This window comes from Balaenoptera borealis (genome assembly GCF_965194805.1).
Source record: "Balaenoptera borealis genome assembly, chromosome: 12".
NCBI classification, from domain to species: domain Eukaryota; kingdom Metazoa; phylum Chordata; class Mammalia; order Artiodactyla; family Balaenopteridae; genus Balaenoptera; species Balaenoptera borealis.
Genome location: NC_138869.1, coordinates 57,550,727 through 57,567,898, shown reverse-complemented (window position 1 = coordinate 57,567,898; position 17,172 = coordinate 57,550,727). Strand labels below are relative to the sequence as shown.

General features: G+C 36.4%; 1 protein-coding gene, 1 long non-coding RNA gene and 1 pseudogene across 3 annotated transcripts in view; 1 reads left to right on the top strand and 2 right to left on the bottom strand.

Moving 5' to 3' along the window:
• Positions 1-17,172, bottom strand: part of LOC309608562 — a 733,071-nt gene that overhangs the window by 239,133 nt on the left and 476,766 nt on the right. The window lies entirely within an intron of this gene.
• STT3B (STT3 oligosaccharyltransferase complex catalytic subunit B) overlaps positions 1-17,172 on the top strand; it is a 99,171-nt gene that overhangs the window by 33,002 nt on the left and 48,997 nt on the right. The gene's annotated exons all lie outside the window — the stretch shown is intronic.
• Positions 1-17,172, bottom strand: part of LOC309608528 (non-histone chromosomal protein HMG-14 pseudogene) — a 37,276-nt pseudogene extending 20,104 nt beyond the window's left edge. The window contains exon 1 of the transcript in view: positions 1-17,172. This exon is cut by the window's left edge and continues 20,104 nt beyond it. The product of the transcript in view is annotated as a non-histone chromosomal protein HMG-14 pseudogene (transcript).

Below are 17,172 nucleotides of genomic sequence, written 5' to 3'. Positions count from 1 at the left end.
TGTATATGTAAGTATTATAATTGCATATATAGATATGTGTGCATGTATATGTAAGCTCTATATACACACACACATACACACGTGCAGTATCGTGGAAAATTTCTAACATAAGCAAAAGTAGAGTTAATACTGTAATGAACCTCCGAATGTGTATACATCACCCAGCTTCAACAGTTTTCAATTTATGGTCCATCTTGTTTCATCTATAACATCCTCCCCAGCTATTTAAATTTTTTAAATATGTAAATTGGACATGCTAAAATTGAAGACAGCTTTTGTGCACACAATTGCTTGCATTTAATGAAGAAGGAAATAGAAGCCAAAATTTAAGTCAGTGTTACTACTCATTACTAGTATGCCAGAAAGAATTAATTGACCCTCATAAGTGAAGTGCCAGGAACTATATGATACCTTCAAGGATACAAAAGTCACTTAAGAAAAAAATATTCCACTGTCAGGTAAATTAGAATAGAGGTTCCAACGTGATGTTTTCAAAGCACAAATTCAAGTGGACTGGGGAGGGGAGGATGGAGTATTAGAGAAGGCTTCAAGAATGAATTTCAGGTTTGAGGGGATCTCAGGAAGAAAGGAGAATAAAATGCACGGCTGTGGTGGGTTTCTATGTAGATGGAACAAAGAGCTAAGAAAGACCATGCTAAAATTGCTCAATAAGAAGGTGAAACAAAAGATTAATAGATACAGTTCTTTTTTTGGTTATTTACTGTAATGGAAAAGAGTAATTGTATGATTAATCTAAATGCCTTTTATATTTGTTTTGGATTGGTTTTTGTTTTGTTTTTTTTTTCCCCTGGTTATTAATTTCCCCCCCTGCCCCGGGTTCTTTTGTTTTTTTCAATTGAGAAATGATTACCATATACCAATGTATTAATTTTAGGTGTAAAACATAATGATTTCATATATGTATATATTGTGAAATGATTACCACAATAAGTTTAATTAATTAACATTCATTACCGCACCTTTTTTTTTCCCTTGTGATGAGAACTTTTAAGGTCTAAACAACTTTCAAATATACAATACGGTATCGTTAACTGTAGTCACCATGTTGTATATTGCATCCCTACGACTTATTTATCTTATAACTGGAAGTTTGAACCCTTTGACCACCTTCACCCATTTCCCCCACCCCTGCAATCCCACCTCTGACAACCAGCAGTCTGTTCTCTATATCTGAGTTGTTTAGGTTTTTTGGTTTGTTTTGGTTTTGGGGGGTTTTTTTAGACTCCACGTAAATGAGATCGTCTAGTATTTGTCTTTCTCTCTGACTTATTTCGCTTAGCATAATGCCCTTAAGGTCCATACTTGTTGTTACAAATGGCAGAATTCCTTCTTTTTTATGGCTGAATAATATTCCTGAGGGGGGGGGAGAGAGAGAGTGTGTGTGTGTGTGTGTGTATGTACACCCCACATTTTCTTTTATCTATTCATTTGTCAATGGACACTTAGTTTGTTTCCATGTCTTGGCTATGCTGCAACAAACATGGAAGTACAGATACCTATTCAGGATAGTGATTTGGATTAATGCCTTTGGATTAATGCCTGGAAGTAAAATTGCTGGGTCATATGGTTGTACTATTTTTAATTTTTTTGAGGAACCTCCATGTTGTTTTCCATAGTGGCTGCATAAATTTACATTCCCACGAACAGTGTGCAAGGGTTCCCTTTTTTCTACATCCTTGCCAATACTTGTCTTTTTGGTAATAGCCTTTCTGACAGGTGTGAGATGATAACCTCTTTGCATTTCCTTGGTGATTAGGATGTTGAGCACCTTTTCATGTACCTGTTGGTATTTGGTTTTCTTTGGGAAAATGTCTGAATCCGTTTGGATTGGGTGTTTAATACTTCAACTGAGGTTTTCTGGGAATTCACGTAAAAGTAAATAACCAGACTATACTTATAGTATACTTGTAGTAACAAATGAATCTGCAACACAGTGTTACAAATTTAGATTTGGGTGCTTCTAGTGTAATTTATATATGTGTGTTTATATACACACAATGAGAAATATAAGCATTACTAAAATTTTCTATTAGGCTCTAAACAAACTTCTGCATCATTTAATTGAATAATATCTTTAACAGCAAGGAAAACTTTTTAAAAAATGATTACTGTTTGACGGTTACTTCTGAGTCAAATATTTTACAATTTTGTGAACCAAAACAAAATACCAAAATAAATTTAGATGATGTTTAGAATCTTTGCAACTATGAAATATAACCTCGAGTTTAAGATTCTGTGTTTACTGAAAGAACCTAATTGTTCTTACTGATTGATTTATTAATAAATGTTATAAATTTGGGCTTAAATTTCTATTTTAAAAAATATTTTTATTTTTCCTTTACTTTTTTATGAAGATTTTATTTGAATAAAGGTTCCAAGCCTTTAAAGTTTGAAATGCAGTAGCTTATTCCATTTTGGAATTTCATATTATATATCTTAATTAAGTATTTCAGTTAAATGTCTTTACTTTGAATGAAGTTAATATTTATCTGTATTTTCTGTATAATTGAAAAGATTGGCAATTATAAGGGATAGGTAATGGGATAGAATGATGTGGGAACAAAACATTACCTCTGATAACAGGGCTTTAAAAACTTGGAAGTTTGTCAAGTAGTCTTTGAGACATCTCTCTCATTTTAACATAGTCACAGGAATGTTTATTGATTTTCAAATTTAAAGTCTGAAGGAATCTAGTGGTAAATTATTAGAATTAATAAGCATTTGCAAGGTTTCTGGTTATAAAATCAATGTAAAAATATCAAGAGATACCTGTCAAAGATTGCCAACAAACACAGGAAAGCATGCTCAACATCACTAATCATTAGAGAAATGCAAATCAAAACTATAATGAGGCATCACCTCACACCAGTCAGAATGGCCAGCATCAAAAAATTTACAAACAATAAATGCTGGAAAGGGTGTGGGGAAAAGGGAACTCTCCTGCACTGTTGGTGGGAATGTAAATTGATAAAGCCACTATGGAGAACAGTATGGAGGTTCCTTAAAAAACTAAAAATAGAACTACCATATGACCCAGCAATCCCACTACTGGGCATATACCCTGAGAAAACCATAATTCAAAAAGAGTCATGTACCACAATGTTCATTGCAGCACTATTTACAATATCCTGGACATGGAAGCAACCTAAGTGTCCATCGACGGATGAATGGATGAAGAAGATGTGGCACATATATACAATGGAATATTACTCAGCCCTAAAAAGAAATGAAATTGAGTTATTTGTAGTGAGGTGGATGGACCTAGAGTCTGTAATACAGAGTGAAGTAAGTCAGAAAGAGAAAAACATACAATATGCTAACACATATATATGGAATCTAAAGAAAAAAATGGTTCTGAAGAACCTAGGGGCAGGACAGGAATAAAGACGCAGACGTAGAGAATGGACTTGAGGACGCGAGGAGTGGCAAGGGTAAGCTGGGACGAAGTGAGAGAGTGGCATGGACATATATACACTACCAAATGTAAAATAGATAGCTAGTGGGAAGCAGCCGCATAGCACAGGGAGATCAGCTCTGTGCTTTGTGACCACCTAGAGGGGTGCGATAGGGAGGGTGGGAGGGAGACGCAAGAGGGAGGGGATATGGGGATATATGTATACATATAGCTGATTCACTTTGTTATACAGCAGAAACTAGCACAACATTGTAAAGCAGTTATACTCCAATAAAGATGTTAAAAAAGAGATACCTGTCAATATGTCAAACAGGATTTTTAAAAAATGAATGAAAATACTATTAAAAATAAGAATAAATCTAAGCAAAGATGTGTCAGATCTCTAAGGTTGAAATTATTCATTTTCTGACGAGACATTAAAGAAGACCTATAAGAAGGAGATAAATTCTATTTATGGATTAGATGAGTCAGTATTGTGAAGATACTAATTCTCCCCGAATCAACATGTGGAGTTAATGGACTTTTAGTCAAAACCCCACATGGATTTTTTGGTGGAATTGACAGCTTATTTTAAAATTCATGTGGAGATGCAAAAGGACAAAATACAAGGCACAGATTTAGAATGTTCTGCCAGATGTCAAGATTTTATTTAAAGCTCTAGTTATAAAGTTTGCATATTATTGGTGCAAGGATAGACATAAAGACCACTTGAGCAGAATAGAGTCCAGAAACAGATGTGCCCATTAATGAACTCTTAGTGTATGATAGAGGTAGAACTGTACAGCAATGGAGAAAAGATAATTTTTCAGTAAATGATGTGGGAACAATTATTTATACAGGGGAAATAAAAATATATAAATATTTCTCACCCTATAAAATAATTGATTCCAGGTATATTAAATACCTAAATAAGTAAGTTTAAACTAAATTATCATGAAAAAGAAAATATCTTTATGACCTTGGGACAGTAAAAGACTTTTTTAACCAGAAAAAAAGCACTAACAGCAAAACAAAATTGATAAATTAGGTTTTATGTCAAGAATTTCTATTCTTTAAAAAATACCATCATGAGTGAAGAGGAGCTATGAATGAGAACAGTTTACAACTCACATAACCGACAAAAGAACAATATGAAGAACTTAGTCAAATTAACTAGAAAAAATGTGCAGAGTACTTCAATACATACTTCAGAGGAAATTTAATGACCATTAAATACATGAAAAGTGTTATCCTCACAAGGCATCATAGAAATGCAAATTACCATTGTTGGCAAAAATTGTTTGATAATCCTAAATGTTGGTAATGTTACTAAGCAACAAGCACTCTTGGGTAGGGTGTCCACCTTTTATTTATCTCTATAGTTAGTTCATTTAGCTATCAGGGCTGATTAGTTTAGTGGTAGTGGTGTGTTGTATGGGGGGAGAATAGGGGGGAGGTACTGTGTTACGGGCCTAAGAAGAAAATAGTGACTATTACTACCTTCAAAGTGCTCAGTGAAATAAGAGTGTGCTGCCCTTTACTAAAGTCCTGTTATTTCACTTCCAGGCGATAAGAAGGGAAACCCATAAGGGCATTCAGTAAACTATTCACAGTGCTGGGTTGGAAACTGGGCCAGAAAATAGGATAGAAAAATGAACGGCAAATCAGACAGGAAGAAGTTAACTGAAAATCAAAGAAAATGGGTTTGTAAGAGTGAGTTGGGACTTCCCTGGCAGTCCAGTGGTTAAGACTCCGTGCTTCCAGTGCAGGGGGGCACGGCTTCGATCCCTGGTCGGGGAACTCAGATCCCACAAGCTGCATGGCGCGGCCAAAAAAAAAAAAAAAAAGAGTTAAGGGAGTTGTGGGAGCCTTGCATACCAGAATTGACTTGATTCTGGGGATAAAATAGGACTAAACACATTCTACATCCATTTATGTTTAGTTTTTAGATACTTTGACTAGGTTTTCAGTAGAATCTTAATGAGCTTGCTTGTTTGTTTTAACACTTTAATTTTGCCTTCAGGCTTAGATCTCAGGAAGTATAGTTAAATTGGTTTTAGTCTTTAACTTTGGGGATACCATTTAAAATTGACGTTAGGTAGCTATCTGGGAAGCTATCTAGAGTGTATTTCATCTCCATTTAAAAACATTTATGAAATCAGTTATTCATTCAACAAATATTTGAGGGCTGCTATGTACCAGGTGCTATGCGAGGTGTTGGAGACATGTGGTTTCCTCGTGGGAGTATTTATCTAGTGTAGTAAATATTAATCAAGTAAACTAATGTGAAATTGCACCTGTGGCAAGTGCTAGAAGAAAAAAGTACATTGAACCTTTTCTGTTAACAGCATCCCTTAGAAATGTGCTGAAGTTTGAAGAATTAGTTATTTAGGCTAAGAGGGGAGATAGCAGTGATCCAGGGGGAAGGAACTGGCAGTCTGAAGTTCCTGAGGTCGGAGGGGATAAGGTGAGTCTGGAGGACTGAAGGATGGGTATATGGAAAGTAGGGAGATAGTAAGGTGTGAGATGAGGCTAGAGTTATGTAAGAGCTAGAGTGTGTGTGGCTTTGATTATGTTAAGTGAAGTTTCCTTCCTTTTAATTTTAAGAGATGAAGCCCTTGAATAGTTCAGCAGAGGGTTGCAATATGATCACATTTGCATTTTGAAAAGATGTTCTTTGTTGAGAAACAGTATACAGATTGGAGAATTAGGACATGGGCAAAACGGATGTAGGGGGATGAGTTGGGGGCTACTGCAGTAGTCTAGTTAAAAAATGATAGCTTGGATTACAGTGCTTAGTATCAGAGTAGGAAAGAGTGGACAAATTTCAAGGATATTTAAGTAGTAAAATAACCTGGTTATGATTTGTGTATAGGATGTGAGAGGGAAGGAGCTCTCCAGGATGACACCTAGATTTTTGGCTTTTTCAATTAGGTGGTAATTAGATAGAAAGTACTAAAAGCAGACACAGTGTATGTATTTGTTTTGGGGGTGGATAAGTGGTGTCCAATCATGAGTTAGTTGGATATTGAGTTTGAGATGCCTTTGTGACATTCAAGGGGAAAAAAATGTAGAGAGGGAGATAACATTGGCAAATTGTGGGAATACTGATAATAATTGAAGACCCAGGTATGACTGACATCTTTTGGGGGAGAGTTACAGTTAATGAGAGGATCTTGGGTAGAGGAGTCTGCCTGTACAGAAAGCAGAGAAGAGGGTTGGAGACGTGGGGTAAAAAAATAGGAGACTATTGTAGTTATAAAAGCCAAGGAAGAGAATGATTGAACAGAGAGGGAGAGGCCAAGAATTATGCGAAATGGAAAGTTAAAAATACCACTCAGAACAATTTTGATTATGAAGTTGGAACCCCATGTTTCTTAGTTTTAAGAACATATTAATCTCTTGGAGTCCATTTTTTTTAAGTGAAAAATTGCGTTTAAAATTTAAAATCCTGATTCTTGTTAAAATACTAGGCCTTTTGTCATTGAACTATTTTCACAGGTTTTGGGGATGTTACTTACTTTTCCTGTTGTGTACTTCCTAATGGTGCTCCTCTACCTCCTATAGTTTGTAACTGTCCTTTATGAGCTCATTTGAGTCTCAAGTTATTTTTGGTTTTTGCTTTTACTGTTAATCCAAGTTTTTGGACCTTGGCTTCAGTGTTAACTTCTTGATTTGGAGATCCCTTGTAAATTTAGACTAACATGCGTGGTACAAAGGTGAAGACTTTACCTTTTTTATGGGAGTCTTTCTTCCCTTGGGAGGAGAAAAATTTAGCCACTTCCATGCTGTTGGATACATCATTTTTCATCTCTGAAGGGATAGTCTTCCCATGGTCCCACCTTTAAGTACAATAAATACTTTGTTTCTAGCATTTGGAGGTTTCACTTTTAAAATTAGCTCTGGTACTTTCTTTTAGAGGGTGTGTAGCATTTCTAGCACTAGCTTAGATTTCCAGAATTGTTTCTGGAAAACAAATGTTGTTTTAAGTTCTGAGTTTAAAATCCTTTTTCCTTAGTCAGAATTTTGGGTATATTATTCCATTGCCTTTATAGCATTCAGTGATTCCAATTGACTGATATATTCCTTTGGAGAAAATCTGTTTATTTTCTATGAACGATTTTAAGTTGCACTTTATCCTTAGCGTTTTGAAATTTATTGAGAGGTACATGAAGTTTTTTGTGTTTTTTCCTAATCATCTGTGGGGCATAATGATGATTCTTTTAAGATTAAATGTAAAAACTGGATTTACCTTTAGATTTCTTAATTTTTTCATAATACTTTTTTTCAGCTTTATTGAGATATAATTGACAAAGTTGTGTGTATTTAATGTGTACTGCATGATGATTTGAGATATACATAGACATTGTGAAATCATTACCACAATCATAACACATCCATCACCTCACATAGTTTCTTTCTTTCTTCCTTCCTTTCTTTTTTTTTTTTTTTTTTTTGGTGAGAGCTCTTAAGATCTCATCTCCTCTTAGCAAATTTCAAGTATACAGTACAGTACATATTACTAACTACACTCACCTTGTCATACATTAGATCCTTAGAACTTATTCATGTTATAACTGAAGTTTGTACCCTTTGATCTACCTCTCCCCATTTGTCCCATCCCCCATCCTCTGGCAGTCACCATTCTATTCTCTTTCTGAGTTAAACTTTTTTTTAAAAAAAGAGTTCACATATAAGTGATACCATACAGTATTTTTCTTTCTCTGTCTGGCTTATTTCACTTAGCATAAATGCCTTCCAGGTTCATACATGTTGTCACAAATTGCCAATGGCAAGATTTCCTTCCTTTTTGTGGCTGAATAGTATTCCATTATATAAATGTATAATGACATTTTCTTTATCCATTCATCTATCAACAGACACTTAAGTTGTTTACATATCTTGACTACTACGTATGTATTTATTTTAATTTTTGGCTATGTCGGGTCTTAGTTGTGGCACACGGGATCTTTGTTGCGGTATGCAGGATCTTTCGTTGCACACCCAGGCTCTTTGTTGCAGCACATGGGCTTCTCTAGTTGTGGCACATGGGCTCTGTAGTTTGTGGCATGCAGGCTCTCTAGTTGAGGCGCACGGGCTCATTAGTTGTGGTGCGCAGGCTTAGTTGCCCTGCAGCATGTGGAATCTTAGTTCCCCGACCAGGGATCCAACCCACGTCCCCTGCATTGGAAGGCGGATTCTTTACCACTGGACTACCAGGGAAGTCCCCGTCTTGGCTATTATGAATAATGCTGCAGTGAACATGGAAGTGCTGATATCTTGTTCTATATACTGATTTTGTTTTCTTTGCATATACAGTTGACCCTTGAGCAGTGCAGGTTTGAACTACATGAGTCTACTTATATGTGGATGTTTGTCACTGATAAATACAACCTGCAGTTGGTTGAATCTGCAGATGCAGAGGAACTGCAGATGTGGAGGAACCAAGTATATGGAGAACTCACTATAAGTTATATGCAGATTTTAAGGAATCTCCACACTATTTTCCATAATGGCTGTATGAATTTACATCCCCACCAACAGTATACCAAGGGTTCCCTTTTTTCACATCCTTGACGGCATTTGTTACCTCTTTTCTTTTTGATAGTAGCCACGCTAACAGATGTGAGGGTGTTTCTCATTGTGGTTTTCAGTTGCATTTTCTGATATTGAGCACCTTTCATATACCTAATTGGCTATTTGTATATCTCTGGGAAAATGTCTTTTCAGGTTCTTTGACTTCTTTGACCATTTCTTAATCAGAGTTTTTGTGGGTTTTTGTTTTTTGGGGGTTTTTTTGGCTATTGAGAGGTATGAGTTCCTTATGTGTTTTAGATATTAATCCCTCATTAGATATATGGTTTGCAAACATTTTCTCTCATTCCATAGGTTGCCTTTTCATATTGTTTATTCTTTCCCTTGCTATGCACAGCCTTTTAGCTTGATATAGTCCCAGTTGTTCATTTTTGCTTTTGTTGCCTGTGTTTTTGGCATTGTATGCCCAAAAATCATTGCCAAGGCCCATGTCAAAGAGATTTTTTTCTGTTTTCCTCTAGGGGTTTTATGGTTTCAGATCTTACATTGAAGTCAATAATCCATTTCAAGTTGATTTTTGTGTATTGTGTAAGATAAGGGTCCAGTTTCATTCTTTTGCATATATTAATAACATCCAGTTTTCCAATACCATTTATTTGAAGATACTATTCTTTCTTCATTGTTTGTTCTTGGTGCCCTTGTCAAAGATTAGTTGACTGTGAAAGTGTGGGTTTATTTCTGGGCTCTGTGTTCTGTTCCAAAGGTCTGTGTGTCTTTTTTTATGCCAGTACCATACTGTTTTGTTACTATAACTTTGTAACATAGTTTGAAATCAGGGAGTGTGATACTTCCAGTTTTGTTGTTCTTTCTCAAGACTGCTTTGGCTATTCAGTGTCTTTGGGGGTTCCATGCACATTTTGGGTTATTTTTCTATTTCTGTGAAAAATGCTATTGGAATTTTTATAGGTATTGCACTGAATTTGTAGATTGCTTTGGGTTATATGGACATTTTAACAATACTATTGATAATTCTTCCAATCCGTGAGCACATAATATCTTCCCATTTATTTGTGTCTTCTTTCATCAGTGTATTATAGTTTTCAGTGTACAGGTCTTTCACCGTCTTGGTTAAATTTATTGTTAAATATTTTATTGATTTTTATACTGTTCTAAGTGGGATTGCTTTTTTTTTTATGTGCTTCAAGAAAGTCTTTCATAATCGAGATTTTATTGGTTGTTTTGAGGATCAATACATAGACATTTCAATTTGTACACAATTCTCAACATACGTACCAAAAACCTAAAAAATCATGTAGTTGTGATTCTTTTCTGAACAGTTATTCCAGTGACTTTCCAGCTTAAAATTTGGAGGCAAATTTTCCTTCACAGTATATCAAGTACCAATATCTTCAAATATTGATATGCTGTTACATCGTAAGTCCCACTAATTCACAATTTAATATCATATACACTACATACTCAAATTGTCAGTCATTCACAGCACATTAACAGTTACTAGAAGAACTGGACTACCACGACCAAAGATGTTACATAGTGCACAAAATTCTGCCCAGGAGAGCCAAGACCAAGGTAAAGTGGTTTGCTTTAGGAAACAATTATACCAAAAACAACATGGGAAGAGAAGTAATTTAGTGTTTAAGACATTAAATGCACAGCTGACTCCAAACTGCTATTTAGTATGCTTCGTATTATAAGATATAAAAGCTACCCTCCACCTGTGGAATGTTAAGCTGACACCCAAGACAATCAAAGCCTCCCATATTTAATATCCCAGTATTTTCTGGTTCTACCAAAAAATAAACAACCAGCAAATGATTTCACCTCTTAAAAAAAAGCATTTACACTTTAAAAATAGCATGAGGTGGGATTCCCTCCTTTTTAAAAATGTTTCTAGAGCTACTAAAAAACTTGCATTTACAAAATAGTTGATAACAATATTCCTCTGGATTGTACAAGAAGGGAGACAGGGACCACTGATAGGACCAGGGGTGTGATATTAATCAGACTTGGCTTCTTTCTCTCCTGCTTCATCAGAAGCGGAGCTCTCCTCGTTTTTGGTTTCTCCATTTTCTGCATGTGAGTCTTCTTTAGTCTCTTCGTTAGCCACTTTAGCCTGTTTTGCCTTTGCTCCCCTTTTTCCCTTTTGTTTGCACTTTTTGTCTGAAGATGTATCCTTTCCTGCCGCCTTTTTTGGCTTCATTTCCACTTTTGCAGGAGCCAGTTTAGCTGACAACCTTTCCGATCTCGGGCTCCTCCTTCACCGCCCCCTCAGCGGAGCTGACCTTCCTCTTGGGCATCGTGGCGGTGGAGCGGGCATGTGCCAGGTTCCTGTGGGCCGCAGCACGCCGAGAGCCTTTGCAAAGCTGGGCTGCCTGGCCGCTGCGGCTCCTCCCACTGCCTGAGCTGCTGGGACCCGCAGCGGGGGCGGTGGGAGAACCCGGGATTGCTTTCTTAATTTCTCAATTAGATAATTCATAGTAAGTGTATAGAAATGCAATTGATTTTTTAAATGTTGATCATGTATCCTTGGTGAAGCCTTCCGAGTTTTCTGTATATAAGATCATGTTATCTGCAAACAGACAAATTTTTCCTTCCCAATTTGGAAGCCTTTTATTTCTTTTTCTTGTCTAATTGCTTAGGCTAGGACTGTGTTGAAAAGAAGAGTGAGAGTGGGCATTCTTGTTTTGTTCCTGATCTTAGGGGAAAAGCTTTCAACTTTTCACCATTGAGTATGATGCTAGCTGTGGGCTTGTCATCTATGGCCTTTATTATTTTGAGGTACATTTCTTCTATACCTAATTTTTTAAGTTTTTGTCATGAAAGGATGTTGAATTTTGTCAGAGGCCCTTTCTGCCTCTGTTGAGATGATCATATGATTTTTATCCTTCATTCTGTTAATTTGGTATCACATTTATTAATTTTCGTATGGTGAACCATCCTTGACTCAGGGATAAGTTCCAGTTAATTATGGTGTATGATCCTTTTAATGTGCTGTTGAATTCAATTTGCTGGTATTTTCTTGAGGATTTTTGCATCTTTGTTCATCAGGGACCCTGGCCTGTCATTTTCTTGTTGTGTTCTTGTCTGACTTGGGTATCAGGGTAATGCTGGCCTTGTAAAATGATTTTGGAAGGGTTTCTTCTTTAATTTTTTGGAAGAGTTTGAGAAGGATTGGCATTCATTCTTCTTTAAATGTTTGGTAGAATTCACCAGTGAAGCCATCTGGTCCTAGGCTTTTCTTTGAATCAGTGATCAAAACCCCCCAACAATCACCTTACTCATTATTGATCTGTTCAGATTTTAAAATTTCTTCCTGGTTCAGTCTTTGATGTAAGTTGTATGTTTCTAAGACTGTCCATTTCTTCTGGGTTATCCAATCTGTTGGTCTATAATTGTTCATAATAATCTCTTATGATCCTTTTTGTGTCTGTGGTATTAGTTGTAACGTTTCCTCTTTCATTTCTGATTTTGTCTTCTTTTTTTTTTTCTTAGTCTAGCTAAAGGTTTGTCAATTTTGCTTATCTTTTTTTAAAAAAAGTTGAACAAAACTTCATTTTTTTTTCTTCTCTTTTTCTAGTCTTTATTTCTGCTCTGATTTTTGTTATTTCCTTCTTTCTGTTTTTTGGGCATAATTTATTCTTTTTCTAGTTCCTTGAGGTATAAAGTTAGGCTGTTTATTTGAGGTCTGTTTTTTATTAATGCCAGTGTTTATTGCTATAAACTTCTGTCTTAGATTGCTTTTGCAGCATTTTGGTATGTTGTGTTTCCATTTGTGTTTATCTAAAGATACTTTAAAATTTTTCTTTTTATTTCTTTGACCCATTGATTGTTCAGGAGAATACTGTTCAATTTCCACATATTTGTGAATTTTCTAGCTTTGTTACTTATTTCTAATTTTATATCATTATGGTCAGAAAAGATATTTGGTATAATTTTATGTCTTAAGTTTGTTAAGACTTGTTTTGTGACCTAATATGTGATCTGTCCTGGAGAATATTCTGTATGTACTTAAGAAGAATGTGTGCTCTGCTGTTAGATGGAATGTTCTCTGTTAGATCCATTTGGTTTAAAGCGTAGTTCAAGTCCAATATTTCCTTATTCATACTCTATCTTTCTGATCTATTCACTGAAAGTAGGGTATTAAAGCCCACTACTATTATTGCATTGCTGTCTATTTCAATTGTTATATACTCTTGATCAGTTGATCCATTTATCATTCTATAATGAATGACCTTTTGTCTCTTTTACAATTTTTCATTTAGAGTTTATTTTGTTGGATAAAAGTATAGCCATTCTTGCTCTCTTCTGCTTTGTTTGCATAGAATTTTTTTTCCATCTCTCCACTTTCAGCCTATGTGTATCCTTAAAGCTGAAGTGAGTTTCTGTTAGCATATGTTTGAGTCTTGTGTTTTTAATATATTTACCCACTCTATGTCTTTTGATTGGAGAATTTAATCCATTTACATTCAAAGTGATTACTGATAAGACTTAATGACTGCCATCTTATTAATTGTTTTCTAGTTCCTTTGTTCCTTTCTTCTTGTGCTGTTTTCCTTTGTGATTTGATAGTTTTCCTTAGCAGTATTCTTTGATTCTTTTCTCTTTATCTTTTTATATCTACTATAGGTTTTTGCTTTGTGGCTACTGTGAGGTTTACATAAAACATTGTATGATTATAACAGTCAACTTTAAACTAATAATTTGATTCAGTTGCATGCAAAATCTCTATTCTTTTACACACCCCTTCAATTATGTTATAGATGTCATAATCGTTTTATGTTGTGTATTTAACAAATTATTGTAGCTATAGATATTTTTATTTTTGTCTTTTAACCTTTATACTAGTTAAGTGATTTATACACCATTACAATAGTAGAATCTTCTGAATTTGATTACATACTTATCTTACTAGTGAGTTTTATACTATTATATGTTTTTATGTTACGAATTATTGCCCTTTCATGCTAGCTTGAAGAACTCCCTTTAGCATTTCTTATAAGGCAGGTGTGGTAGTGATGAACTCCTTCAGTGTTTTGTTTTTTTTGGTTTTTTGTTTGTTTGGGAATGTCTTTATGAAGGACAGCTTTGCTGAATATTCTTGGTTGGCAGTTTTTTTCTTCAAGCACTTTGACTATATATACGCTATTCTGGTGCAAAGTTTCTGCTGAGAAATCTGCTGATAGCCTTATGTGGGTCCCATGTATAAGTTTTTTACTCTTGCTTTCAAAATTCTCTCTTTGTCTTTGATTTTTGACAGTTTTATTATGTCTCTCAGTGGAGTCCTGTATGGGTTGAATATGTATTGGTACCTATGAACATCACATGCCTGGATGACCGTCAATTTCTCTCCCCAGATTTGCAAAGTTTTTAGCCATTATTTATGTAAATAAGCTTTCTACCCCTTTCTCTCCTTCTAGAACTCTAATAATGCAGCCATCACTACCCTTGATGCATAGTTAATGTAGGCTATTTTTCACTTTTTTTTTTCCCTCTGCCCTGATAATTTCAAGTAACCTCTCTTCTAGTTCTCAGATTCTTTCTTCTGCTTGTTCATGTCTGCTGTTGATATTCTCTGCTGCATTTTTTTTTCATTTTATTCATTGTATTTATCAGCTCCAGTATTCTCTTTGGTTTTTTTTTTATAATTTCTGTTTCTCTTTTGGACTTCTTATTTTGACCATGTATTGTTTTCCTGATTTGTTGAGTAGTCTTTCTGGGTTCTCTTGTAGCTTACTGAGCTTCCTTAAAACAATTACTTTGAAATCTTTGTCAAGCAATTCAAAGATCTGTTTCTTTGTGGTCAGTTACTAGAAAATAATTGTGTTCCTTTGGTGGTGTCATGTTTCCTTGATTTTTTTCACTTTTGTTGTAGCCTTGCATTTATGCCTGCCCATTTGATGGAGTGGTTTTGGTCAGGAAAGACCTTTACCTGCGGGTAAGTGTGAGGGTGCCAGCTGAATAGGCTGTGGCAGTTCTTACTCTGGGGAAGATCCAGGGGTGTAGTCTTTGTGCAGCTCCAACAGCTGAGGTCAGTGTTAGTGAAGATTGCAGGGGTCCTCAATGGCCAAGGCAGCAAGTGTCCATGGGGCTGTTAAGGGCTGTTGGGGACCTTCTGGTCTCTTTTTCTCCCACAGGGAGTTGTTGTGGCCAAGGGGATCTCTCTTGGCACCAGGTCCATCTCACAGGTGTCCTCTTAATCGTGGTAGTACTGATGAGTGCCCATGGGGTAGCCATGGAGCTAGGGTCTGGAGCTCAGGCACACACAAAGCAGCTGCAGAGCTGGAGTCTGAAGTGTAAGCACTTACAGAGCAGCAGTGGTTCTGGAGTCCAGAGCATTTGTGGGATTAGGGGGTTGTGGCAGCCCTGGTCCTGGGGCAGTGCAGCAGTAGCTCTTTCTTGCTGAGGACACAGCAGTGTCTCCCTCTCCAGGGGCCCTGTGGCAGTGATGGCTTTTGGTGAAAGCTGCTGTTGTCCTCTGCAGAGCAGGCCACTGGAGTTTGTCCTGATGAATACTTATGGGGTCCTCCTTTGTGAAAGCTGTCATGGGTGCTGTTGTCCTCAGTTGAAGAGCCTGCCTAGGTCCTCCACAGAGCAGACCACACTGGGCACTGCAGTGGTACTACCACATGGCTGATACTGATAGCCTCTACCCTTCTTTGTTCCTGGCTGTCTCTAGATGTCTCAGCTAAGCCTGTCTCCCTAGTGATCCTTCTGTGTGGTTGCTCTCCATTTTTTGCTTCATTGTGCTGCTGTAGGATCTCAGTTCTGCATGAGCCTCCTGGGGATATTTTCCTTCACGGATAGCTGTCTATTTCTTATTTTTTGTTGGGGGTATGAAGGCTGGTATCTCCTATTGTGCCATCTTTCTAATGCCACCCCTCAGAATACTTTCTGTCTTGTTACTAATTTGCTTTGCATCTTTGACCTTTTTACTATTTAACCCATCCTTTATTTTGTATATCTTAACAGTCATTTGACATTCAAAAACTTAAATAGTGCTTTTATCATAGATCTTTATTTCACAGTAATAGTAGCAGTAGCTTCTGAGTGCTTTAGAGATATTATATTGTTTACTTATCATAGCCACCTTATTGACATAGATACTGTTGTTATCCCTTTTTCACAGATGAAGAAACTAGAGCACAGAGAGACCATGAGTTGTTTGCCCAGCCAAGGTCACATAGCAAATAAGTATGGAACTAAGATATTCAAACCCAGGCAGTATGATTCTAACACTCGTAGTCTTAACCTCTCGGATATGCTTCCTTTCAGGCTGCTGTGGCTTGTCTTATTTCTGAAGATATTCCTATTTCTGTTTTCTATGGTATTAGTTCTTCCACTCATTGATTTTGATGCTTAGATTTCATATTGTCTACTTTTCTTAAATGTTTGGTTTTTGGATGTGTGCTTATTTTTGTATTTGATCAAGTCTGTCTACAAATACTACAGTGTTTGTATCTGGTGATTATGGGAGGGAGAGTCATGGCTTGCTATTGGGAAGGATATATCAAGCTGAATTTGGATATGAGGATTTCCTATTCATCTTCTTTCCGTCAAGCACTATTCCACTTTTTGAATCACTTGTCTACATGTATTGCAGATACCTTTGAGGCCCAGTTCCTTGCTTGGCAGTGGTAGGGCAAGGGGATCCACCTGCCTGGCTGTTCCTAATGCTCATTACCCTGAGGATTGCTGCAGAATTTTCTCTTGCCCCCCTGCCCCATAGCAACTTTATACTAAACATGGAACATCCTGGAAACTCCTCCCATTCCCCCACCTCCCCAACACACACACACATACCATGGTTTGCAGTTTACTTCTGGTTGCAATTTGGACTGTGGCTTCTTCCATCTCATTTCTTCTCATTTGGTTTTTTGTCTTTCATTGAGGAAATTTCTCATTCGTTAAGGTCATGTTCTCGTTTTAAAGTGCTGTTACAGTTCATCTCCCATGATTTTAGTGCTATTATAACTTATTCTTTATTTCTGTAATTTTTAGGGTTATAGGATTGGAGGCAATTATGTTGAATGTGCATCCTTCATTTTGATGCTATTTTCTGTCAGTGGTTTTTAATCTTTTGAGAGTCATTGACTTCTTTGACCATTTGGTAAATTGTATGTACCCTCACTTTTTAAAAATTCAAATGCATAGCTGTCTACCATCTGTACCCCAGGCAATGGCCAAATGTTAATTTGAGCATT